This window comes from Acanthaster planci, linkage group LG09 (assembly GCF_054643075.1).
Source record: "Acanthaster planci isolate LZ-2023a linkage group LG09, COTS_SCS, whole genome shotgun sequence".
NCBI lineage: Eukaryota > Metazoa > Echinodermata > Asteroidea > Valvatida > Acanthasteridae > Acanthaster > Acanthaster planci.
Genome location: NC_141785.1, coordinates 6,862,222 through 6,888,597, shown reverse-complemented (window position 1 = coordinate 6,888,597; position 26,376 = coordinate 6,862,222). Strand labels below are relative to the sequence as shown.

Here is a 26,376-nt window from a genome sequence, read left to right as displayed (position 1 = left end):
CAGGTTGTCTATCATATCAGCATTATGGGGCTAACAAGTAAAGTTACTGTTTAAAAGACGTCTGTGAACCTACCTGCAACTCAAGTCATGTCTAATTTGGAGTATACAGTAGATTTCATCATAGGTATACCCCTCCTCAAAATAATGTAGAATCAGTTCGTCTCTCATGAAAAATATCAAACATCGTAAATAATTTATTATTTACATTCATTTCTGTGGTATATATCATGCAGGAACAGACAGAATTATTACATAAGCTACAGGCCTACTGTCAAGCCGTTAACGAGTAAAGTTACGTCTAAAGTAACTAAGTAATCAAGGAAAACAATCTACCCTAACAAAAGTCTATTTTTGTTAATTTATTTGTGTAACAAAAAATGGCATTATTTCATATACACGTCACTTTACTGATGTCAGTCTTCTTTTTGTGGCCGAAAAGCATCCAAAAATTATCTTACCCGAGTCAAAATTGACCCCTTCTGTAGCGATGGTATGATGGATGTACATGTACACATACACAACTTGTGTGTCTCCAAAGACACAAATAGTTATTTTATTTCTTTATTAACAATAACGACTACAAATATCCTCATTTGTATAGCATGTCAGGCCAGAGGTACACGTATAATCAACTGCACCTGCAACAGTATTCGCATGATTTTACTTGAAAAATTATGGAAAAATGACAAAGAATTTCTATAATTAATGCCAAGATGCATTAGGTTCATGTTATTTTGTTTCCTTATTTCCCCTGACCCTGAAGACCGTAAATTATCCTTAACTGAACGACACGCTAGGCCGGAGTTAGCAATAAACCAATTCTACACTCGATTTCTGCACATGTATGGGTCAACCCAGAGGTTGAGTAAAAGTACATGTAGTTCAAACATACGTTACTTGAAAAATTATTCCAAAAATTATGTCTGAAACAAATGCAATAACATTTGTTTTTCTCTTTATTTATTTGACCAAAACGTCCGTAAAATGTTCTTAATGGCATCCAGTAGCAAGTCAGGCGGGAGGTAATACATGTTGTGTAATATAAAAAGTATTATGTAACTCAATTTCAGGCATGTTTGGGACAACCCGGAAGTCAATTTAAAGTACACGTAATCAAACTAACTTTTAAAAATGATCAAAAATGACAATATTTAGGATGAACGCTTACAGAAGAAATTATTGTTTTATTTTCATTAAATTTGAGGGCAATTGTTTTTTGTGTGTATACATGTCCAGTGCATGGCGGCGCTTAGTTCTGCTAAGGTACATGTACATGTGCCCATCATCATACTTGCATGTATTGTACATGTACATGTGTACCTAGGCAGGCTGGCAAGGGCTCACAGGGTCATTGCAACATTGAGTTGTTGTACATTGTAAAACACTGTTATACTTTTTGGGCGGGTAGGTGAAAAGGAGAGGCAGTAAAGGACATGATAAAGGAGACGGGGGTAGAGATGTAAAGTGGTTAAACTGGGGAGCCATAAAGATGAGAGACTCAGGAAGTACTACAAAGCTGCTTGTGTGATATTAACCTCATTTATTTCTTTCATTGGAACTCTTGCTTACAACAGAGTGAATTTTGTTAGCTTATTGCTACAAAACTGAAAGTAAAACTTGCTGTGGAGCTCCTTTTCAATCAGTGTTGGTCATTGGATGATTCCAAAAGATAATGTATGATAAGGAATCAAATGTTCACAATTCAAGATACACACTTGGCAAATTTTGAACTAAACGCAACCCAATGTTTTTGTGAAGAGAAATAAGCAAACTTTCTACTTGATACATGTAACTGTAACTTTAAAAGTGATTTCATTTTACAAATACATGTAAGTCTTAATGTTAAAGTACACTGTTGAATTATTCGTATTAGCGACAGAGGCAATTAATTAGTAGTTACATGACACTGGGGGTGACTATGGAATTAGCCTGTGAAATAACAGAAGTCTTTGAAGGATCTTCCGGTATGTTAACATCTGTTGACATGAAAATTGAATTGCCTGTTATTTTAAATTTCACATCAACATTTTAACAATTAGTTCTGTGATAACTTCTTTTGAACAAAAGAACTAACAAATTCAGCTCCTGCATTGAGCTCGAAAACAGAGTTCAGTCAGTGCAGATGCATCCCACTGAATTTGCTTTAAATCCTTCCGACATCGACAACATCAAGTCTGGGCATTTGCGTCGCAGAGGGGGGCAAGGTGATCACTGCCCCCTTTTTCCTTGAAAAGAGGGCATTTTCCCAGAGAAAGTTATTGCGATGCCCATGCATCTACATGCAGAAATTCCTACTACTGGACCGTGAGGTTTCGAAGGACAAGTATCACAACCTTTCTTTGAGGCTGCATTGCAGACACATGCAGTGACTGGCATCTAGCGGCTCACTGCAGATTCCTACCTTTGAAACACACTCAATATGGAGCCAATCGAGACATCCCTCGCAGAACAACATCTTTTTGGATTCTTGTGGTTTGTTACAATCACCAGTGATGTAACAAGTGGACCATGTTGCCTCTATCAAACTATTTCTGATATTTACCAAGTAGGTCATGGTGTCTTCACCATTTGGGGGTTGGCAAGATATACATGTACGTGTATGTATGCTAGTAGTATGTGGAACAGGAGTTTTGAGCTTTGGTATTCTTTTCAGTGTACCGCGTAACGACCACCTCTTCCACGAGCTCTGCATAGGCAAATCCGTTCAAATTAAATTTTGAGTGTTCCTTTTCCGCACTTTTTGCATTTCGGCTTGTGAATACTTCTAGTAATTGCCACTATCACGTTCGCAGCGGCACATTCAAAGACACCACAATCACCTCCATTCTTCTTGAAGGGTACATCAGTCGGCACAAAAACATGCCAACTTGACACGGGAAATGATTTTGAATACGTCACAGCAAGAAGAGTGTTGTACATGTCTATGAATGGGGCTGCAGTCCATTATAACCAACTGTCGTAATTTTCTTAGTACGACCAACAGTATCCAGTGGTTACAGTGGACTATCACAGGCCAAACCCAGACATCTTTCTCAAAGATACAATAAGCAAGGGCTCACTTTATGACAAACTCATGTGAGAAATGCATGGGAATCTGCTACAAGGAATGTGACAGAGCTGTCAGAAGACTGTTGCTAAAGCTTACACTTGTCTAAAGATGTCAAAATAATGGCTTCTGAACCAGCCTGAGGGCAACAGCAAAGCCAAATCGGTGGAATTTACTTGAAATGGCCCCATAGTGCAAATAACGTCCGCACCCTCTTGTACTTGAAGTAGCTGAAATTTCCATTTTTTTCATGGAGCTTGTGTTTAGTGGGACCTGTATCGTGGTCAATCCGAGACTCTGATTGAGCACTCAGTGCTGATGTTGTCACAGGAGTGAAGTTGATCACCAAGTGGAGATGGTAGATTGGTGGGGCACAATGGTGAGGATGGTAGAAAGAAATCATCCATATTCCATGTGTCCTCCATTGCTTGTATCGAGTCAGATGCACAACTGACATCCAGGTCATCAATTCTGGGCTTTTTACGACCAGATCTCTTCTTTTGGTGCTTTGACCTCCTTCATGTAGACAAATAGATATGTCTTGTATCGGTTACCCCAGGAGCCAATCCGACAGCAAGGCAGCATGGGATTATTTACATTGATATGTCTTGTATCGGTTATTCCTAGGAGCCAATCCGATAGCTAGGCAGCAGGGGATTATATGCATTGATAGGTCTTGTATCGGTTACCCTAGGAGCCAATTAATCTGACAGCTAGACAGCATGGGATGTATATACATTGATATGTCTTGTATCGGTTACCCCAGGAGCCAATCTGCGGCAGCATGGGATTATATACATGTAGTAACAGATACCCTTCCAGGGGCAAGGGCATAATTCTTTGGGTAAAAGCGTTACGGAATAGAAATTTCCCTTTACTCCCCTGCACTAAGAAAAGCATTACGGAATACCGGGGTAGCAATTTCCCTTTACTCTCCTGCACTAGGAAAACACTCAGCTCAGAAATACACGTGATTTTTTTGTTTTGGATGACCATCTTAGCCAGATTTAGCTGGCTCTTGAAGCTGCTGCTGTGGTTGGGATTTTGTGCTTGGGTCAGTTTGGCATGTATCACGGCCACAACCAGTCAACAACCATGTCTTGATTGTTTTCCCATGTATGGAAATACTGTGTTAGATGCACTGTGTTTGAGCTCACTGTGCTCTTCTTCCAAGTGAAAGTTACCTAAGAAACAAAACCCATGCAGGATTTCATTGTATCGTAGTGGGTAGTTTTGTACCGTACCCTGGTAGAACCAGATCAACACAATATTGTCTAGACTTACTTCTTTGCATTCTAGTAAACATTTCATTACTGCATTAAAGCTCTTGCTTTGGTTTGTTGTCATGCCAAAATCGTCTGTGTACACCCCCCCCAGCCGTTCTAGCACCCACTTGCCGGCGGACGACAATATTGCAGGTTCAATCTCGAGGTCAAAATAATCGATAAATGCCTGACTCCACCTCACCTTCAGTATATCATGAACCTGAAAGTATTTTTCTTTGGGGTTAGGAGAAGTTGCTTGATATGGTGTCGGTAGGTCTGGCGGTCTCCTGCCTTAAGTTCCTCCATGTTTACCGATCCAGAATTTGACATGGGAGAGGATGTGGTTCCAGCAGCACACGCTATTCGCACAGGGTCACTCACATTGCAAGGCATTGACAATACTCTTTTCATGATTGGTTACAATGACGGGCTCACCTTTGCGTAACTAAGGGCATTGCATCTTGACAACCTTAAAGAAATTGCTGTGATTTACTTCCAATTTTTTCGTGTATCAAGACAGTAACTAGAATCAGTGGTTCACTGGCAAAAGAGCCATGTTTCATAGTAAGGGCAGAAACATAAAAGTCACCCAAGTTGAATATGGTGTCGTACGGTATGAGACTACAAGAGTATTGTGATGCCGCGCCCCTCCGACGAAGGCGAGGGCGCCCTCCTCCTCGAGGCGCGGCACGTCGGACGGCACGTCGGAGAGTCCCTGAACGGCTAGGGACGAGTCCGTTGGGACCAAAGTGTACCGTCCCCAAAGAAACTTGGTCTTCGTCGAGATGATGGCTAACTATCAGAGTAGCGAACGCCACAATTAATTGTGGCCATCCAGTGCCGAATAGGGGACTTTCGCAAGTCTACGAGGCTTATTGTCAGGGCTGCGCTACACGCAACTCATGTCACGAGATAGCAATCTGCCCTTGCATCGATCGCAAGCTCCTATCAGGAACTAAACTGCACCACCAATTAGCCCCTCAACCTATCGAGCCCCTCAAGGGCACGCGCACCACTCGGACTTAGGCACAGTCACACTAGACTACGTGACTTTAACCCTTGCAAAGGATTCTCGACCCTTACCTCAGGATCAGCCCTTGATCAGGATGATTAAACCTTGCCTCTGCGTGCCTTTTATAGCCTTGGCACTGCTGTGACCATGCCCGGGCACGCAATCACGTGACCAAGCAGTGACTTCGGCTGCCCTATCGCACAACGCGCCACGCTTGCTTAACACACAGCTATGCGCGCCTAACATCTGCCTCTGTTACTGGGCAGAGTGCCATCTATAACTTTGCACCGTGCCTAGTGACTAGCGCCCTCTGTCACGTCACAGTATCCTCACAGTATCCTCACATATGCTTAATCTATGAAGTTCATTGAGAAGTTCTTGCAAACCAATGCAACGAACCAATTCAGGAAGCACCTGAAACTGGTGTATGAAATCCCCAAGCTTAAGTTTGTATACATTGCATATTTCATCATGAGACAGCCGGCTCTTTGATTTCTCAAACTTCACTTTGTTCCTAACCTGTGTAGTATCCTTTGGGTGCAGCACTGGCTGCGAAAGAGGGCACATTTCTAGATGTTAAATCCCTCTACATCTTATGAGGTTTCTGTGCTTTTCTTGCTTTTCTTGGCTAGGTCTTTCAGCACAGCGGGACATGTGCTCACATGGGGACGGGTGGGCTGTTTCTTAGAATTACATGTACCATGAGGAGGGTTGGATTCCTTCGAAACTGCTTCTTCTTTACTAAGATATTGTATCAATATCCCGGACCACCAGAAGAGTACATGTATCGGTAGGCCTGTGGCCTAAATGACTTTTGTAGCATTTTTAAAAAAAGATTAGAAAACTTAACAAATAGGAGTGTTGCACTTTAATTGCTCTATTTAAACCAGTAGTTGCTTTTCTTTTTTTGTGTGGAAGACTTTAGTGACATGTATGAACTATGGAAAAACTGTAATTCTGCTGTGAGCTTTGTCCAACCATAAATTACCTAAAATATGGTACTGTACATGTACCTAGTACCTCCCCAAGAAGATGTACAACTTGTGGCCCTTAGGAAGTGCAGACACTGAGAAATTGGTATCTTTGCTAGAAATCCTATGATTCCTGAGGTCTTTTGGGGTTGAGTCTTGACTTGGTTGCCAACTATTAGGTCTTGAGTCTTCTGTTACAACCAGTGGTTAGCCTTTTTGATTACAAAATCTTGGTAAATAATTGAATCCACTGTAATTTGCCATTTTCTACCTAGACAGCTGTTAAGAAGTTAACATCCAGCCTGTTCCTACTTATTCTTCTCTTTGCCATCAACCTTGCAAGACGACATCACTAATTGATTAAAGAGAAAGTTACAATGTATCCATCCAAAAATTGGTAAGTTTATTTTCATAACCGGGCAGTGTAGGATTCTCATTACAGTTCATCAAGGAAAAGTATTTTAGTTTTATAATGAATCCTGAATGTTTATCTTCTCTTTTTCTCAGTCACAAAAATAAGAGCAAAAAAGTTTTTATTTGTTGTATTTTTGGTCAGTTGCACAAATTTTCCTTTGTTCCCCATTCATCAAACTTGTCTTTCTCATCTTGAGAAATGTATGGATAACAGTTCAGATGACCTCAGAGGGATGTATTTTTTTTTGGCTTGTGCATCTCAACCAACCCTGCAAAATTCTGATGTGTTAAACTGTGCTTTGTAGCAGGGTTGACTGATTTAAATCATGTTGATTTAAAAAGCTGATTTTAATCACAATTTCAATCCAGTGACTTATTTGGACAATTACTGATTTAAAGCACTCTTTTGTAAAGCAATTAAATCAACCAACTCCTTCTAATTGCCAAGTACAACATGTTATCGACACATTTAGATATCCTTTTATTTCATCAGCACCTGATTGAACAGAACTTTGGATTTGAACAAAGTTGTTTAATATTGTCCCAGTAAATGTGTGAGGATCATTTGATTATCTGTCAAGCCAAGTGTCTTTTGGAGAGACTGTGTATGAAGAGTGAACTGTTTACACTCCAGCATGAAATGCTACCAGTACTGAAAATCTTCAGTTGTACCCCATGAAGCACAAATGCTGTTTTAGGGTATTTGTTATGAGGAATTTTGAGTACTTTACAGATACATGTACATGTACATGTACCTAGGCAAAGTCTTTTGGGCAATTCCGTATGGGAGTTGAGAAAAATGGCAAATTTTAAAGCTGATGAAATGAAAATTAAATTGACTGTGCATTGTCAATAAATGTACACCTGGCACGGAACCAAAAGTTTTTTGGAAATTAGGCGAAGTAAAAAAACATGTTTCTCGTCCAGATTTTTGGAAAAACGAAGGAAGTGGGGCTTTTTATTTTGTATTGTTTTTCAAGATAGCCATCATTTTAAATTTCCTGCAGCCGTAAGTGTTTCCACTGTTCAAAGACATGTTAAAATGAAAGACAAGTTAGACAAAAGAACTGAACATAATATTTACAGTTGTTTAGCGTTGTATTGGTCTACAATGAACAGGTTTATATGCATTTGCTTTAACAGCCAAAAGTCAAGATTTATTTTTGATGAGTAATTTCAAAGATAAAATCAAACACCAAATGTCAGGTCTCAAAAGCTACAACTGTACACGCCAAGCTATAACTAAAATGTGTTTATGTTTTTCCATAAACATAGGAAAATTGATTAACAATATTTGAGGCAAGTTTTTTTCTTTACACTTTTTTTTTGGCTTACTTTTGGAAGTTGTATTTTTTTACTACTGAGATTTTACCCCCGAGGTTGGTTCCACAAGGTTGACTAGAAATGGTCAACCACATTGCATTTGAATATGGTCAGTCCAACTGTTGTTAATTACACTTATATGTACATGTACACGTACATGTAGCTCATATGGTTGAGATCAAATCACTCTAGATGTCTGCATTGTAGATGACTGCATTGCAGTTCTTCATTTCTAATAATGCATACATGTAACTGCATTGATACATGTGTGGACAATTATATTGTGATTTCACTGCACATTAGGTTATTCAATGTTCCTAGTTTGTGCAATTCCGTTACTATGCTTAATGTATGCTGTTGGATACATGGAACAAGTCCTACCCAACAAACTGAAGCAAGATTAAGCAGTTTGAAGCTGACAAATGTATTTGAAGCAACTGCCTTGTTTCTGATCACAACTCGGGATTCAGAACTTGGAAGTTTCATGTTCTTTTCAATTACACCCTTGTTGCTAGGTATAAAAATTGTAATAGCTTTCAGATAGGCATACAGACACATTGTTTTATGGTTTATATTAACATGATTAAAGCTGAAAAAACATGCCCAGATTAAAAAAAAGAAAGACTGCTGTTCAAGAATTGGCATTTTTCAAGGTACATTTCACATGTGTAATTCTGTTACCATTTTTTGTAATTACTGCTGCCTTTTTTGGAAAAATAACATGGAATGTTGAAAGTATGGAATGTTGAAAGTATGGTATATTTATGCGTATTAATACCCTAAACTGCTGCAAAGTGGAAACTACATGTATAGGTACATGTACATGTACTGTAAAAAGATAAATGGGTACCTGTGACCTCTACATCTATGTATTTCATTTTAAAAATTATGTTTAAAAAATACTTCACTTACTGACGTAATTCCGTTACCGAAATATTCTGGCCCTTGGGCTTTTCTACATGTAGGATGTTTCAATATTATATCACTGGTTTGGTGGTTGGGCTATAACCAGACCTTATTAAGGTGTTTGCAATCAGGAAGGTCAACGACTTATTCACAACATGGAAAGTAATAGTCAATTTTGTTCTGAAATGTAATTCTGTTACCACGGAATTGCCTTATAACTGTACAAGTATGTACATCTACATGTAGATCATTGACACCCATTGCTGCCAAAGTGTTTGAATCTATTGTACTCGACCAATTAAGTGTCTAGTAAAATCGAGGACAAAACAGATCCAAACAAATTTTGGCTGCATTCCTAGGTCTGGCACTACTGATGTGCTTGTGGAAATGGTTCACCGATGGTACATGTATGAGGCTACTCACAAACTTGGCAGATTCATACGCATCCTGCTGCTGGACTACTCCAAGGCATTCGATCACATAAAGCATTACATTCTTATCCAGGAACTGATTGACATCGGCCTGGATCATCATCTAGTACGTTGGATGGCTGTGTTCTTGAAGAATCTAGGGTCCAACATGTCAAAATTGGGTCTGTAACGTCAACCGCAGGTTTTCCAAATGGCGGTATCCCGCAGGGGACATTATCTGGACCCAAGGACTTCTTAGTTTAGATCAATGACTTAGCTACCCCCTGCCCAATTTATAAATACGTGGATGATAGCACTATTTTCAAGGTGTGTAAGAAGGGTTCAGAGTCCCGATTACAAGAGTCTGCTGACATTGCGTGTATGTGGTCTCTGCAGAATGATATGAAAATCAACTCGACAAAGACAAAAGAACTTTTAATTTGTTTTTGTAAGGAGCCAGTAATGTGCCAAACATTGAAGTTGACAATAACGCAATCTACAGTCACTCAAGCTAAAGTTCTGGGTATTATACTCTCCGCGAACTTTTGACATGGAACGCCCATGTTGACCACATCGTATCTAAGGCTGGTAAAAGACTGTATGCTGTATCAACTGAAATGAGCAGGTATTAGTCAAAATGACCTGCTTCAAATATATTTGTCAGTAATTAGACCTATTTTGGAATATATGCATGTCAAGTGTGGCATAGCAGTCTGCCAAAGTACTTGTCTGACAAGATTGAAACGATTCAGAAAAGGGCTCTGAGGTGTAATTATCCTGGGCAGAGTTATGACACCACTTTGCAAGCTGTCAATATCCTGTCTCTTCACGATAGGCATTATGAATTGTGTAAGTCTTATTTCAATAAGTTTAAGAACCCTAGTCATAAGTTACGCCATTTGCTCCCCCTCCCCCTGTGGGCTGTCGTATCAGTTGAGCTCTGGAAACGAATTCCCCCTACCCCATACCTGCCTCCAGTGTCTGAGGATGGTGTTTTGACAGAATTTAGGTCATCTGTGGTGTGGAAAAATCTGTGAAGGGAAGCCCAAAGCTGTCTAGGCTATTCTATTCCCAATCCTCGCTTGTAAGAACATTTACGATTAATCATGATATTGTGCTTGATTGTCAGAATTGTTGACATTAACAATGCGACTCTGCCAACACGGTAGCTGTGCGTCGTGTATCCCATATGTAGTGGTGCTTTTCCTAGGCATTGTTCAGGCAGGAGCTGACTATGAGAAATCCCAGCAAGCACATGCTCATTGGAAAATCCTAAGTTTTGTAACGGCTGTTTAATGTAACGCACACTGCATTCTTGATCTTTATTCCACATGCTTATAAGTTTTTTCAGTTATTGAGAAAGACTTTTCTTCAGAGGTAAGATAACTGGTTTAAAGAGTGAAAAAAAGGTGTTTCTGAAAATCAGATATCGAAATCACGCTACATGGCAAACACTATGATTTTTCTAGTCGATCCAAATTTAAGTTCAAGATTTTTCCATGTTTTTCGTTATGAAAATGATCTGAAAAAAAAAAATTCAGCATGCTGCGGGATGCCGTGGGATGCTGCATTGATTACATGTTTAGACAGTGACAGCATGTTTATGAAGTACGTTCAGCCGTGACACCATTGTTGTGCATGTTTCCCACCAGTGCCGCGCGGCACCGCGCATCGGCGGGCCTCAGATATTTGTTACTGCCAACACTACTCAATGGTAAGCACTTTATATCATGTTCTGATTTTAGCCTCATAATAAAAGGCATGTTTCAGCTTTTGAAAAAACAAGCAGCTGTTCCTGAGTTGTATAAATGTACAGTTGTTCCGTAAAATCTGGACCATGGCTTGGACTCCACTCTTGAGGATGATGAGAGCAGCTGGTTGAAACGTTGAATACACGCTCAATGGTTCTTATCCGAACCCTACCTCTTCCAAGAGAGATCTATCCACATAAATTATTACCACAAGCCTTGGTTTTAGTCTCCACGACGTAAAGCTTCAAGGCTTATGTAGTAAAGGTGAATGTTAAGGGCAGTTTCTTCCTGTTTGTTATTTTTCCTTTGTAAGTTGATCTTATAATTGGATGGTTGTGCAGCAAAGTTGGCTCTGTATAAGGACTAATCCTAATTAAGCATTTGTCTGTGACAATGTGGTTAGTGAAAATCAACTGATCTCATTTTTCATCTTGTTTTACATATCCAATGAAGAATATTTCATTCTGATATTACCAAATGAGAGGAACTGTGTCATTTCATTGCTCTACCCTTAATTTCATCAATTCGTACTTATTTCACCCTGTCTTATTTGCTGCATTCTGTTCTTTGTGCCGTCTGAATTTAAACATACCTAAAGCTCCAAAATCTAAATTTTTCTGAATTTGGCTGTTTAGTTAAAGAGGTATTGAATCTGCTCTCTCCTCCACACGTCACTGTTCATATTTCACCCCCTCTCATTTGCTGCATTCCAATGATTTCCACTCTGAATTCTAACATGACCCAACCTTCAAAAAATCTAAATTATAAAGGAAATCAATTCTTGAATAGTGAATGATTCAAATCAAGCAGGCATTTTTAAATGTGGACATCTAATTAGAGAGGTATTGAGTCTTTTCTCTCCTCTACCCCTAAAAAGTACATATTCGGAATTCTAACATAACCGAAGGTCCAAAAATTCACTCTGTTAAACTAAAGCTCCAACAGTCTAAATTTTCCAAGAAATCAGTTCCTCAATAGTTCATAATTCAAATCGGTATTTAGATATTTGGTCTTTTAGTTTGAGAGGTATTGAGTCTTGTCGTGTCTCTACCCTTAACTTTGAAAATGTGGACATATTTCAGCCCTTGTTATTTGTTGCATTCCGATGTTTTCTCCTCTCAATTCTAACATAACTGAAGGTCCAAAAATTCTACATTTTCCAAGAAATCAGTTGGTAAGTATCCAACAAATCAAATTGAGCTGGTATTTAGACATTCAGCCATTTAGTTAGAGAGGTATTGAGTCTTTTTTTTGCTCTACCCTTTAACTTTGATAATACGTACATATTCCACCCCATGTCATTTGCTGCTTTCCGATGTTTTCCCCTCTGAATTCTGATATAAGTGAAGGTCCAAAAATTTTAAATTTCCAAAACATCAGTGCCTCAATAGTCCATAATTCAAATTGTACAGGTATTAAGGTATTTGGTCTTTTAGTTTGAGAGGTACTGAGTCTTTTCGTTGCTCTACCGTTAACTTTGAAAATATGTACGTTTCACCTTATCACATTTGTAGCATACCAATCTTTTCCCCTGTCAGTTCTGACATAACTAAAGCTCCAAAAGTCCAAATTTTGAAAGAAAACACTATTTCCTGAATGGTCCATGTTTCAAATCAAGCAGGTAGTTAGATATTTGGTCTTTTAGTTTGAGAGGTATGGAGTCTTTTTGTTACTCTACCCTTAATTTTGAAAATTTGTAGGTATTTCACCTTATCACATTTGAAGCATTCCAATCTTTTTCCCCTCTCAATTCTGACATAACTTAAACTCCAACAGTCTACATTTTATTAGAAATCTGTTCTGAATAGTCAATGCTTCAAATCGAGGAGGTATTTAGATATTTGGTCTTTTGGTTGGAGAAATATTGAGTCTTTTCGTGTGTCTACCCTTAACTTTCAAAATTCATACATATTTCACCTCGCTTATTTTTTGCATTCCGATCTTTTCCCATCTGAATTCTAACATAACTGAATGTCCAAAAATTCTGAATTTTCCAAGAAATCAGTTGGTAAGTAATGATTCAAATTGTGCAGGTATTTAGATATTTAGCCATTTGGTTTGAGAGGTAACAAGTGTTTTCGTTGCTCTACCCTTGACTTTGAAAATATGTACATATTTCACCTCATCGCATTTGCAGTATTCTGATTTTCTCCCCTCTCAATTCCCTCACAACTAAAGCTCCAACAGTCTAAAATTTCCAAAGAAATCTATGCTGAATAGTCCATGTTGTCAATCAAGGAGGTATTTAGACTTTCAGTTTGAGAGGTAACGAGTTATTTTGTTTCTCTACCCTTAACCTTGAAAATGTGTACATATTTCACCTAATCGCATTTGTAGTATTCCGATCTTTTCCCATCTCAATTCTTACATAACCAAGGCTCCAACAGTTTAAAAGTTTCAGAAATCAGTTCCTTAATAGTCCATGCTTCAGATTCAGCAAGTATATAGATATTTGGCCATTTAACTAGATAAGTATTGAGTCTTTTCATTGCTTTTCCCTTAATTTTGCAAATTTGTACATATTTCACCTCATCGCATATGCGCTATTCCGATCTTTTCCCCTCTCAATTCCTGAATTTTCCACGTTGTAAATCAAGGGGTTATGTAGATAATTGGCCTTTTAGTTTGAGAGGTAATGAGTCTTTTCTTTGCTCTACCCTCGACTTTGAAAATTTGTACATATTTCACGTTATCACATTTGTAGCATTCCGAACTTTTCCCCTCTCAATTCAGACATAACTAAAGCTCCAACAGTCTAAATTTTTCAAGAGATCTTTTCCTTAATAGTCCATGCTTCAAATACAGCAGGTCTATGGATATATTGGCCATTTAGCTATATAAGTATTGAGTCTTTTCATTGCTTTTCTCTTAATTTTGCAAATTTGTACATATTTCACCTAAAAACATTTGCGGTATGTAAGAATGAGACTGCCAAAGGATGAGGCGGAAACTTCTCAGTATTGAAGTGTTCTTCCTTTCTGGTTTACAACTGGGTTTTTTTTACAAAACTTTATACATGGGCATAAAAAGAGTACAATTCAATCAAGGATTTCATCAAGTTGAAGGCAAAAATGAGGTTTACAATAAACCGTTAAATTATCTCTTTGTTTTCTGATTCTCAGCTATCCAATTTAACGTATTTTTTTACTCCAAAAAAGATCAAATTTAAATTTAATCAGTGAAATACAAAATCAATTTGAATCTTTACAAATCTTTACAAGCACCTTACAATCACAGAAGATTAGAGTTCATTGTCATAAAAATGCACCAAGGCTTTGTTCTTTCTCATTTAGAAATACATGTAGTTTTCAATGTATACATCCCTTATACTTAAGTTCCGGCTCCCGCAGTGTGTCAACTCTTGCTTGCTCAATTCTCAGCACTGCACTTGAGTATTTGTAGACGTTGTGTCATCCTAATCAATTTGTGACACTGGGTAGCAGGGTAGTTGTGCTTGACATCAAGAATGACCACTCACCATCTAATTTTAAAGAAATGACCAAACTGTACAAGTACTATATTTCTAACTTGGAAGGAAAAGGTAAGTTCCTGACTACAATTCAAACTTCAAAATAATCCGTAATAGCTTTTGGATTAATTGACACAGCCGAATCCTTCACCCTTGACAAGTACATGTATAACTGTGAAATCAAATCAAATTACATCTACAAATTCTATCAATATTTTCAGTGAAGGAGAGGAACTTCATCTTGTCAAAACATCAGTGAACTTTAGAAAATAATCTGCCAAAATAAATAGGGTGTTTACACTTACGAGTTTCTCTTTAGTAGAAAGTGTGTAAGGTGGTTGAGTTCTGCTCCAATGCTGGCCTTGACAACAAAATCTGACAGGCAGGGTTTTCCTCGGTTCTGTTCTAACCGCAACAGGTAAGTTGTTGCATGAGGCAACTGGATTTGTGCCTACTTGGCAAAAGTGCCTCTAATTGTATCTTTTGGCCAACGAGAAACGCTTTTGGGAGCTACTCAAATGTCATGCTGACATAGCGGAATCATCTGGCATTCTGACTCTCGGCCTAGCTATGGTTCTTTCCACATCACTTCCATTTCACACTTCACTCCAACAAGCTCAAGCTGATTTTTAAATAATAAAAGAAACAGCTTTCTGCCAGAACCTGGCTAACCTAATTTACTAAGGAAAAAGACACAGACACAGGTTCACCTTCAATACTGGTTTATTGTTCAAGACATCTGGAGTGAACATTTAACCAACTGCTCAGGAAAGGGGAAAAAAACTTCCTAGAGGACTCCCACCTCTAATTCAGCTCTAAACAATACTTCTCTATCAGTGAAAGGAAACTAGTTACACTATACAAAAGACCTGCATGGAAGGACTCCAATTGGAGGGGTGTATACAATGAGAAAGCTTCTAAAGAAGACTCCTTGCCTGGTCAACTTAAATTGGAAGGGGGAAAGAACATTCCATTAAAATCTGAGGGCTTAAAGCAACCAGTCACGATACACACCAAAACCAAAAAAGAAAAACATTAAGTTAAAAAAATATCTTACACAGTATTCCAATCTTTTTCCCTTTCAATTCCGACATATCTAAAGCTCAAACACTCTAACCTTTTAAAGAAATTTGTTTCTGAATAGTTCACATTTCAAATCAAGGAGGTATTTAGATATTTGGTCTTTTCGTTTGAGAAGTATTGAGTCTTTTCTTTGCTCTATCCTTAACTTTGAGAATACGTGCTGTATTTCAGCCATCTGAGTTGCTGCATTCTGATGTTTTCCCCTGCGAATGCTGACATAAATGAAGGTCCAAAAATTCTAAATTTTCCAAGAAATCAGATCCTTAATAGTCAACTATTCAAATCGTGCAGGTACATGTATATAGATATTTGGCCATTTAGTTAGATAAGTATTGAGCCTTTTCATTTCTCCACCCATAACTTCGAAAATTTGTACATATTTCATGTTAGCACATTTGTATCATTGCGATCTTTTCCCCTCTCAATTCTGACATAACTAAATCTCCAACAGTTGAAATTTCTAAAGAAATGTGTGCTGGATAGTCCACGTTGTAAATCAAGGAAGTATTTAGATATTTGGCCAATTAGCTAGATAAGTATTGAGTCTTTTCTTTGCTTTTCCCTTACATTTGCAAATTTGTATTTATTTCACCTCATTGCATATGCAGTATGTCAATTTTGTCCCCTCTCATTTCCGACATATATAAAGCTCCGACACTCTAAATTTTTAAAGAAATCTGTTCCTAAATAGCCCATGCTTCATATCAAGGAGGTATGTATATATTTGGCCTTTTAGTTTGAGAGCTAAGGAGTCTTTTTGTGTTTTTACCCTTAATTTTGAAAATTCGGTCATATTTCATCCCATCTCATTTGGGGTATTCTGATGTTTTCCCATCTGAATTCTAACTTAACTGAAGGTCCAAAAATGCTAAATTTTCCAAAAGATCAGTTGGTAAGTAATTATGATTCAAATCGTGTAGGTATTTAGATATGCAGCCATTTAGTTTAAGAGGTGTTGAGTCTTTTCGTTGCTCTACCCTTAACTATGGAAATGTGTACATATTTCACCTTATCACATCTGTAGCATTCATATCTTTTCCCCTCTCAATTCTGACATAACTAAAGCTCCAACAGTTGAAATGTTTAAAGAAATCTGTTCTTAAATAGCCCATGCTTCAAATCAAGGAGTCATTTAGATATTTGGCCTTTTAGTTTGAGAGATATTGAGTCTTATTATATTGAAAATTTGTACATATTTCACCTAATAGCATTTGCAGTATTCCGATCTTTTCCCCTCTCAATTCCCACATAACTAAAGCTGCAACAGTCTAAAATTTTCAAGAAATCTGTTCCTAAATTGTCCACGTTGTAAATTAATGATGTATTAACAGTTGAAATTTCTGAAGAAATCTGTGCTGATTAATCCAAGTTGTAAATCAAGGAGTTATTTAGATCTTTGAACTTTCAGTTTGAGAGGTACAGTATTGAGTCTTTTCGTTGCTCTACCCTTAACTTGAAAAATTGGACATTTTTCCCTTTTCCCTTAATTTTGCCAATTTTTACATATTTCACCTAATTGCATTTGCAGTATTCCCATTTTTCCCCTCTCAATTCCGACATAACTATAAAGCTCCAACACTCAAATTGTATAAAAGAAATCTTTTGTCAAATAGCCCATGCTTCACATCAAGGAGGTATTGAGATAGTTTGCCTTTTAGTTTGAGAGGTATTGAGTCTTTTTGCATCTCCATCCTTAATTTTGAAATTCGTACATATTTCACCCCATCTCATTTGGTGCATTCTGATTTTTTCCCATCTAAATTCTAACATAACTGAAGGTCTGAAAATTCTGAATTTTCCAAAAATCAGTTGGTAAGTAATTAATGATTCAAATCGTGTAGGTATTTAGATATTCAGCCATTTAGTTTGAGAGGTAACGAGTGTTTTCGTTGCTCTACCCTTGACTTTGAAATTTTGTACTTATTTCACCTAATTGCATTTGCAGTATTTTGATTTTTTTCCCCTCTCAATTCCTACATTACTAAGCTCCAATCATCTAAAATTTTTAGGAAATCTGTTCCACAACAGGCCATGCTTCAAGTTCAACAGGTATATAGATATTTGTCCATTTGGATAAATAAGTATTGAGTCTTTTCATTGCTTTTCCCTTAATTTTCCCAATTTGTACATATTTCACCTGATCGCGTATGCAGTATTCTGATTTTTTCCCCTCTGAATTCCTACATAACTAAAGCTCCAACACTCTAAATTTTTAATGAAATCTGTTACTGAATAGCCCATGCTTCAATTCCAGGAGGTATTTAGACATTTGGACTTTTTAGTTTGAGAAGTATTGAGTTTTTCCTTACTGTAACCTTAACTTCGAAAATTTGTACATATTTCACATTATCACATTTGTATCATTGCGATCTTTTCCCCTCTCAATTCTGACATAACTAAAAATTATACTTACAATCCTGAAGCAGATTTTGATTTTAATAAAATTCATCAGCCAGTTGGTACATTCATTTAATAACAAAATTTCTCACTCAGAATTATTATCCTTGTACAAACTGACTCATAACACCATGGTGTCGGATGTACTGTAATTTTTGAGTTTCCATTTTTGTCTCACAAACTCTGTGAAATGCTAGGACCTGAAGAAGTAGTTTTCCTGTGTTTAGTTTTAGCAGACCCTTGTTTATAAATTTCAAGGCAAGACACATTTTTATCTTGTTGTGACTTTCAGATAAAGCATTTATTATATTGGTGTCGGACGTACATTTTTTGGTGTCGGGCGTACATGTACGCGTCCAAGCTGACTTTTCAAAATAGATTGTAATCAGTTCAAACCAGTGTTGTAGTCGAGTACTTTCCGAGTCCCAACGTTCTCCGCAAAATACTGAACTGGGTAAGAGGGAATAAAGCCAAAGTGCACAGGCATTTGATGGTAAATGTGCAAAGGTAAGATTACAAAATAAATGTTAGACTTCAAACACTCCCAGTTGTGTAAAATTTAAGTTTTAAGGAGAAAAGTACTCGGAAAGTACTCGGCCAAGTACTTTCCGAGTACTTTTGTCCTAAAAAGTTAATTTTAATCAATTAGTGATGGTCTGAAGTCATTATGTTGCTTTGTAATCTTACCTTCATGCATGTATCATCAAATACCGATGTACTTCAGCTATGTTCCCTCCTGACTAGTTAAATATTTGGTAGAGAGCTTGGTTCTCAGAAAGTACTCGACTACATCACTGGTTCAAGCCCAAGCTTGTCTCATTTTTCTACCTGCATGAAGGTTTTGGCAAACTTTCCAAACCAAAAGAAAATGCCAAGCCATACAGAAATCATCAAAATCAACTAGAAAGGAATTGGATAATAGGGTATTCAGTGAAACAGTATGAAGGAAAATATGCAAATTTTGCCCATTTAAACAAGTCATATACTGTCAAACATTCAAACTAAAAAAGAGTTTTCTACAGTTGACAATCCTTTGCATACATGTACCTGTAAGATCTTTTGGTCTTAGAACATGAAATTAAACATTTTTGTATGACAAATGCTGGGTGTGTAATAAGCTGCAATTTTAAAGATTTCCAGTTCACACTTCACAGGTTATAGTACACATGTAAAATCTGAAAAGAAGCAAAATGAGTAAATGTATATACCCTTTTAGATGATTGCCAAATCAAAGGAATGGGCTAGCAATTAGGCTGAAAGATTATCCTTTTCACTGAAATTTAAGACTAATGGCGTAATGCTTTTAAAACTACAGTCTTACATTGTATGTTTCATGATAGATACTGTACATGTATATGCCATGGAAAGCATATACAAGTGGAACATCCCCTTTAATTCCTCAAGCAGCAGAAAGTGAAACCAATTGATTTTACATGTACCTTGAACAAAGGTATAAAAAAACACCTTTGTTTAGTCTCTGACAATTCTTCTTTCTTGATGTGGATTACATGTGCATGCATACAACACCTAGAACTTTACTTGTCTTCAGCAAAGCTCACACTGACATGACTTACTTCTGAATACATGCAAAGCACATGTTTGTCTATACATGACACATGTGGAATGGCTTTGGGCCCTAATTATAACCTTATTAGGATGTGTATGTCCAAATAGTCAAATTTATGCAAATTAGTAAAAAACAAAAGTGAAGCCTATTTGGTACTTTTACAAAATGTTGGGGCCTCATTTTCATGTATGCAAATGTATGCACTTTCATGTATGCAAATGAGGCGGTAGTGGTTTCTGTACAGTGTAAAAGCATTGCATTGCCAGCAATGCATGGTTCTTCAGGACAGTGTCGGACGTACATGTACAGGGTGTCGGACGTGCACAATTGATTCCACAATTTTTCATTTTCAATAGTTCAGATGCATTTGCTTTTACCACCAAAAGTCAAGATTTATTTTTGATGAGTAATTTGACAGATAAAATCAAGCACCAAATGTCAGCTCTCAAAAGCTACAAGTGTACACGCCAAGCTATATCTTAAATGTGTTTATGTTTTTCCATAAACAAAGGAAATTGATTAAAAATATTTGAGGCAAGTTTTTTTCTTTACATTTTGTCGGTTTACTTTTGGAAGTCTGTTTTTTCAACTACTGAAAATTTACCTTTGGACCATGACTAGAAATGATCAACTACCTTGCATTTGGATATGGTCAGTCCAACTGTTGTTAACTACACTTACATGTACATGTACACGTACATGTGTACATGTACATGTAGCTTATATGGTTGAGATCAAATCACTCTAGATGTCTGCATTGTAGATGACTTCATTGCAGTTCCTCATTTCTAATAATGCATACATGTAACTGCATTGACACATGTATGGACAATTAAATTGTGATTTCACTGCACATTAGGTTATTCAGTGTTCCTAGTTTGTGTAATTCGGTTACTATGTTTAATGTATGCTGTTGAATACATGGAACAAATCCTACCCCACAAACTGAAGCAAGATTAAGCAGTTTGAAGCTGACAAATGTAATTTGAAGCAACTGCCTTGTTTCTGATCACAACTCGGGGTTCAGAAATTGGAAATTTCAGGTTCTTTCCAAATACACCCTCGTTGCTAGGTATAAAAATTGTAATAGCTTTCAGATAGGTTTACAGATGCATTGTTTTATGGTTTATATTAACATGAATAAAGCTTAAAAACATGCCCAGATTAAAAAAAAGAAAGACTGCTGTTCAAGCATTGGCATTTTTCAAGGTGCATTTCACATGTGTAATTCAGCTTTACTCGGACACTCTCGATAGAAGCGACATTAAATTGATTGTACACGGACCATCAGTACCGATGGTCCGTGTACAAACCTGAATGGACCAATAAGGAAACAGCGCCCATGGCTTGTGTATTGCCAGAACGTAGCCAATAAGAGTGCACATGCTCACCTTGCTCCACGCCCACGCTGACCACAGGGTTTTACGAGTGCTGTGACAGCATGTGGTTTCCTGATTTACCACTGCACTGACCTTCAAGGTGGTGACTGGGTTTGTCAAGCACCCAAATATTAAAACATAAAGTCAGCAATAGTAAGGAAAAAGAAAGAACAGTGCAGTGGGGAAAATTTGCAAACTGCCTGGTGGAAGTCGTAGCAAAACGAAATAGAATAGTGCACACTTATTAAATTGGCTTTAAGGCAACGATATTGAAAACTCAGCTCCCCGAGAATGTATGTCTGCATGGGCTTTCAATTTTTGAACTGGACAGTGTATTGTATGACAGAACTGAACCATTGCAAACTAGGTATACTCTGTTGATTCCACTGGGCAACTCAATATGAGAATCCAGGAAGACTGATAAAAATCATGTTGATTTAATGCTTCGTTCTTTATTCAGAACATCTTCAGGAACATCTTCAGATGGCTTTCATTAGTCTTTTGTTTTTCATTCTGTTGAGATATCTGAATATTATCAGTTGATCATCTACTGGTTTCCACTAGGCACGTACCAGGCTAATTACACACATGTCCATGTACTGTACAACTGTACAACCACAGTAAAAATTGTCCTGAAGACAGTGCTGAAATAATGAAGTCAATGTGAACTGCTTTACCAAAATGTCCCCGGTGTTTTTCATGTGTATGATCTGATTTTTTTGTGAGGGTTCCATGGCCCCGTTTTGTCCCGGCCTGTCCATCGTATTCCTGTATTTTAATGGGGGTGCCCCCAACCTCCCCCGCATGGAGGGAATAGTGGGATGCCAGAAGGGAAAAGGGGGTGCAGGAGCGGTGTGGGGAGTATTCAGTATTGTCGAGTCAAAAGCGGGGTTCCATAACGGAAAAGAGGGGTGCGAAAAGGGAAAAGGCGGTGCAGGAACAAATTTGCAGTGTGCGGGAGTATTCAGTTTTGTGGAGTCAAAAGCGCATGTGAGAACGGAAAAGAGGGGTGCGAGAAGGGAAAAGAGGGGAGCGGGCGCGAATTTGCAGGGTGTTGAGCCTTCAGTTTTGTCGAGTCAAAAGAGGGGTGCGAGAAGGGAAAAGTGGGGTGCGAGAAGGGAAAAGTGGGGTGCGAGAAGGGAAAAGAGGGGTACAAAAAGAAAAAAGTGAGGGCATGGAAACAAATTTGCAGGGTGTTGACCCTTCAGTTTTGTCAATTAAAAAGCGGGTTGCGAGAAGGGAAAAGAGGGGTGCGAGAAGGGAAAAGTGGGATGCGAGAAGGGAAAAAGGGGTGCAAGAAGGAAATAGCGGGGTACAAAAAGAAAAAAGTGAGGGCATGGAAACAAATTTGCAGTGTGTTGACCCTTCAGTTTTGTCAATTAAAAAGCGGGTTGCGAGAAGGGAAAAGAGGGGTGCGAGAAGAAAACTTCGGGTGCGAAAAGAAAAAAAATGGGGCACGGGAGCGGATTTCCAGGGTGCAGAGTATTCAGTTTTGTCGAGTCAAAAGCAGGGTGCGAGAACAGAAAAAGAGGGGTGCGAGAAGGACAAAGTGGGGTGTGAGAAGGGAGAGGTGCGGACGTGGATTTGCAGTGTGGGGAGTATTCAGTTTTGTCGAGTCAAAAGCAGAGTGCGAGAGCGGAAATAGAGGTGCAAAAAGGAAAAAGTGGGTTGCGAGAAGGGAAAAAAGGGGTGTGAAAAGGAAAAATTGGGTGCGAGAAGGGAAAAGAGGGGTGCGAAAAGGAACAAGTGGGGGTGCGAGAAGGGAAAAGAGGGGTGCAAAAGGATTTTAAAAAGGGGCAAGGGAGTGAATTTGTGGTGTGTTGAGCCTTCAGTTTTGGCGAGTCAAAAGAGGGGTGTGAGGAGGGAAAAGTGGGGTGGGAGCGGAAAGCAGTGGGGCACGGGAGCGAGAGTCAAAAGTGGAGACCGAGAGTGGAAAAGAGGGGTGCAAAAAGAAAAGATGGGGTGCGAGAAGAGAAAAGTGGGGTGCGAAAAGAAAAAAGGGGCAAGGGAGCAGGAACGAATTTGCAATGTGCGGGGGTATTCAGTTTTGTCGAGTCAAAAGCGGAGTTCGAAAGCGGAAAAGAGGGGTGCGGGAAATAAAAGTGGGGTGCGAGAAGGGAAAAGAGGGGTGCGGGCGCCAATTTGCAGTGTGTTGAGCCTTCAGTTTTGTTGAGTCAAAAGAGGGGTGCAAGAAGGGAAAAGTGGGGTACAGGAACGAATTTCCAGTGTGCAGAGTATTCAGTGTTGTCGAGTCAAAAGCGGAGTTTGAAAGCGCAAAAGAGGGGCGCAGGAAATAAAAGTGGGGTGCGAGAAGGGAAAAGAGGGGTGCGGGCGCCAATTTGCAGTGTGTTGAGCCTTCAGTTTTGTTGAGTCAAAAGAGGGGTGCAAGAAGGTAAATGTGGGGTACAGGAATGAATTTCCAGTGTGCAGAGTATTCAGTTTTGTCGAGTCAAAAGCGGAGTGCGAGAGCAGAAAAGAGGGGTGCTGTGGGAAAAGGGAAAAGTGGGGTGCGGGAAGGGAAAAGGGGGATGCGAAAAGGTAAATGTGGGGTACAGGAACAAATTTCCAGTGTGCAGAGCACTCAGTTTTGTCGAGTCAAAAGCGGAGTTCGAAAGCGCAAAAGAGTGGCGCGGGAAATAAAAGTGGGGTGCGAGAAGGGAAAAGAGGGGTGCGGGCGCCAATTTGCAGTGTGTTGAGCCTTCAGTTTTGTTGAGTCAAAAGAGGGGTGCAAGAAGGGAAAAGTGGGGTACAGGAACGAATTTCCAGTGTGCAGAGTATTCAGTGTTGTCGAGTCAAAAGCGGAGTTTGAAAGCGCAAAAGAGGGGCGCAGGAAATAAAAGTGGGGTGCGAGAAGGGAAAAGAGGGGTGCGGGCGCCAATTTGCAGTGTGTTGAGCCTTCAGTTTTGTTGAGTCAAAAGAGGGGTGCAAGAAGGTAAATGTGGGGTACAGGAATGAATTTCCAGTGTGCAGAGTATTCAGTTTTGTCGAGTCAAAAGCGGAGTGCGAGAGCAGAAAAGAGGGGTGCTGTGGGAAAAGGGAAAAGTGGGGTGCGGGAAGGGAAAAGGGGGATGCGAAAAGGTAAATGTGGGGTACAGGAACAAATTTCCAGTGTGCAGAGCACTCAGTTTTGTCGAGTCAAAAGCGGAGTTCGAAAGCGCAAAAGAGTGGCGCGGGAAATAAAAGTGGGGTGCGAGAAGGGAAAAGAGGGGTGCGGGCACCAATTTGCAGTGTGTTGAGCCTTCAGTTTTGGCGAGTCAAAAGAGGGGTGCAAGAAGGGAAAAGTGGGGTGCGAGAAGGTAAATGTGGGGTACAGGAACGAATTTCCAGTGTGCAGAGTATTCAGTTTTGTCGAGTCAAAAGAGGGGTGCAAGAACGGAAAAGAGGGGTGCGAGAAGGGAAAAGTGGGTTGCGAGAAGGGAAAAGAGAGGTGCAGACGTGGATTTGCAGTGTGGGGAGTATTCAGTTTTGTTGAGTTAAAAGCGGAGTGCAAGAGCGGAAAAGATGGGTGCGAAAAGGGACAAGAGGGGTGCGAAAAGAAAAAAAGTGGGGCACGAAAAGAAAAAAAAGTGGGGCACGAGAGTGAATTGGCTGCGTATTGAGCCTTCAGTTTTTTCGAGTCAAAAGCGGGGTGCGTAAAGGGAAAAGAGGGGTGCGTGAAGGGAAAAGAGGGGTGCGAGAAGGGAAAAGTGGGGTGCGAGAATGGAAAAGTGGGGTGCGCGAGAAGGGAAAATCGCGAAAAGGGGAAGTGTGTGCGAGAAGGCAAAAGTGGAGCGTGAGAAGGGAAAAGCGGGATGCGGGCACAAATTTGTAGTGTCTTGAATCTTGTTAAGTCAAAAGCGGGGTGCGAGAGGGGAAGGGAAGGGGTGGGGGCACAATTTGCAGCATGTTGTGTCTTCACGTTTGTCGAGAAAAAGAACATTTAAAGGGACTGCATGCGGTACTATCTTTTAAGCGGGTGGTTGTTGGTCTGTCAGTTAGTCAATTTTTTTTGCTTTGTTGGATCGTCACTTTCGTTGTTGCAACTTAATGTTACCCAAATACATACCCAGAACATCAATCCTTTAGGTTTCAGCAGCTATGGCTTGTTTGTTTGTTTTTTGTTTGTTTGTTTGTTTATTTTTGTAGTTTTCCTTTTCTTCCTCTGGCAATGCACGCCACTCCTACCAAATGTTTTGATTTGCAGCTGTAAAATTCAACGTACTTGCTGGAGCTTGTTGCAAAATAAATAAGCAGATCGAGTACATGTATTTTGATAACGGCGACTTTAAGCCTTGGTGTTGAGATTTTGTTTTATTGGATTGACATGTTACGGGTTCACATTTATAAGACGGGAAACAGCGCTTTTCAAGCATCATTGTCAATGTCAAATGGATTTCTTAATGAACTAAAATTCATAGCCAGATTGTTGCTTGATCAAACTTTAGTGTTACTATATTTTAGAATCACATTTTTTATGACAGGTGTACGTGTATTACCGTCTGTTTCTTCTCTCTGTGATGTCACCGGGGGCAGAAAGATTCTTCAGTGATTGGAGCAGTTGTGGCGGAGCATCATTCAGTTTTTGTGTGTCAAGTTGGTAGTTATCGACACCTGTATCGTGGCCATCTCTGGCACAGTGGTAAAAGTAGTCGTCGGATACAAAAATCCACCCCCTCCGAAATCCTTCTGCAAGATTATATGCAACGTGTTGTGGATCCTTATTGTACTGAGCTTGATATGACACAACTATCCACCTTAAAGGAATTCTTTCATCTGGCAACATGCTACATGTACCTCTCCATACCGTTCCACCAAGGCGTCTTATCTCAGAAGATACTGTATCCTGGGAAGCACTCAGCTTGCCAGCAACTTGAAGGACGAACATTTGGTTAGCTAGAATGCTCTTCGTCTGCAGTGAGTCTTCATTTCCAGTGCCGTCTTCAGATACTTGATCTTCGGCATACTCAAAGGTCAATTTTCTCCATCGCTGTGACTCTCTTCATCAACATCACACATTGTCAGATGGTCTTCAACAAACTCGTCAAAAGCCAGAACAATTTCAGATGGACAAAGACATCTCCACTGCCATTCGAAGAGAGCTTGCAAAACTGTGGGTCTGTTTTTACCGCCACCTCTCAAATTGTGTTGATAAAAATATGTCATATTTAAGTAATGCCGGTGCTCACCGGCTTCTGTCGCTAGGCCTCGTCGTGGATCGAAAAGGGAAATTCTCCTACAGTATTGCACGACGTCAATGAGTTTCATCATGTATAAAGTTAGGTTGCTGGGACCATTACATGAAGCACATCAAACTCCCCAAGCCGTCCTCCTTGCTCACCACGATACGCCTCCAGATAGGGCCGTGTATCTTTGAGAAAGAAAAGATTGGCCATCCTTACCTCTT

At 39.3% G+C, this 26,376-nt stretch overlaps 1 long non-coding RNA gene across 1 annotated transcript in view; it reads left to right on the top strand.

Moving 5' to 3' along the window:
* The window catches only part of LOC147798066 (uncharacterized), a 102,649-nt gene that overhangs the window by 7,834 nt on the left and 68,439 nt on the right, over positions 1-26,376 (top strand). Inside the window, exon 2 of the long non-coding RNA XR_015426476.1 lies at positions 6,570-6,691. This is a non-coding gene — a long non-coding RNA (uncharacterized LOC147798066). The remainder of the gene's footprint in view (positions 1-6,569; positions 6,692-26,376) is intronic.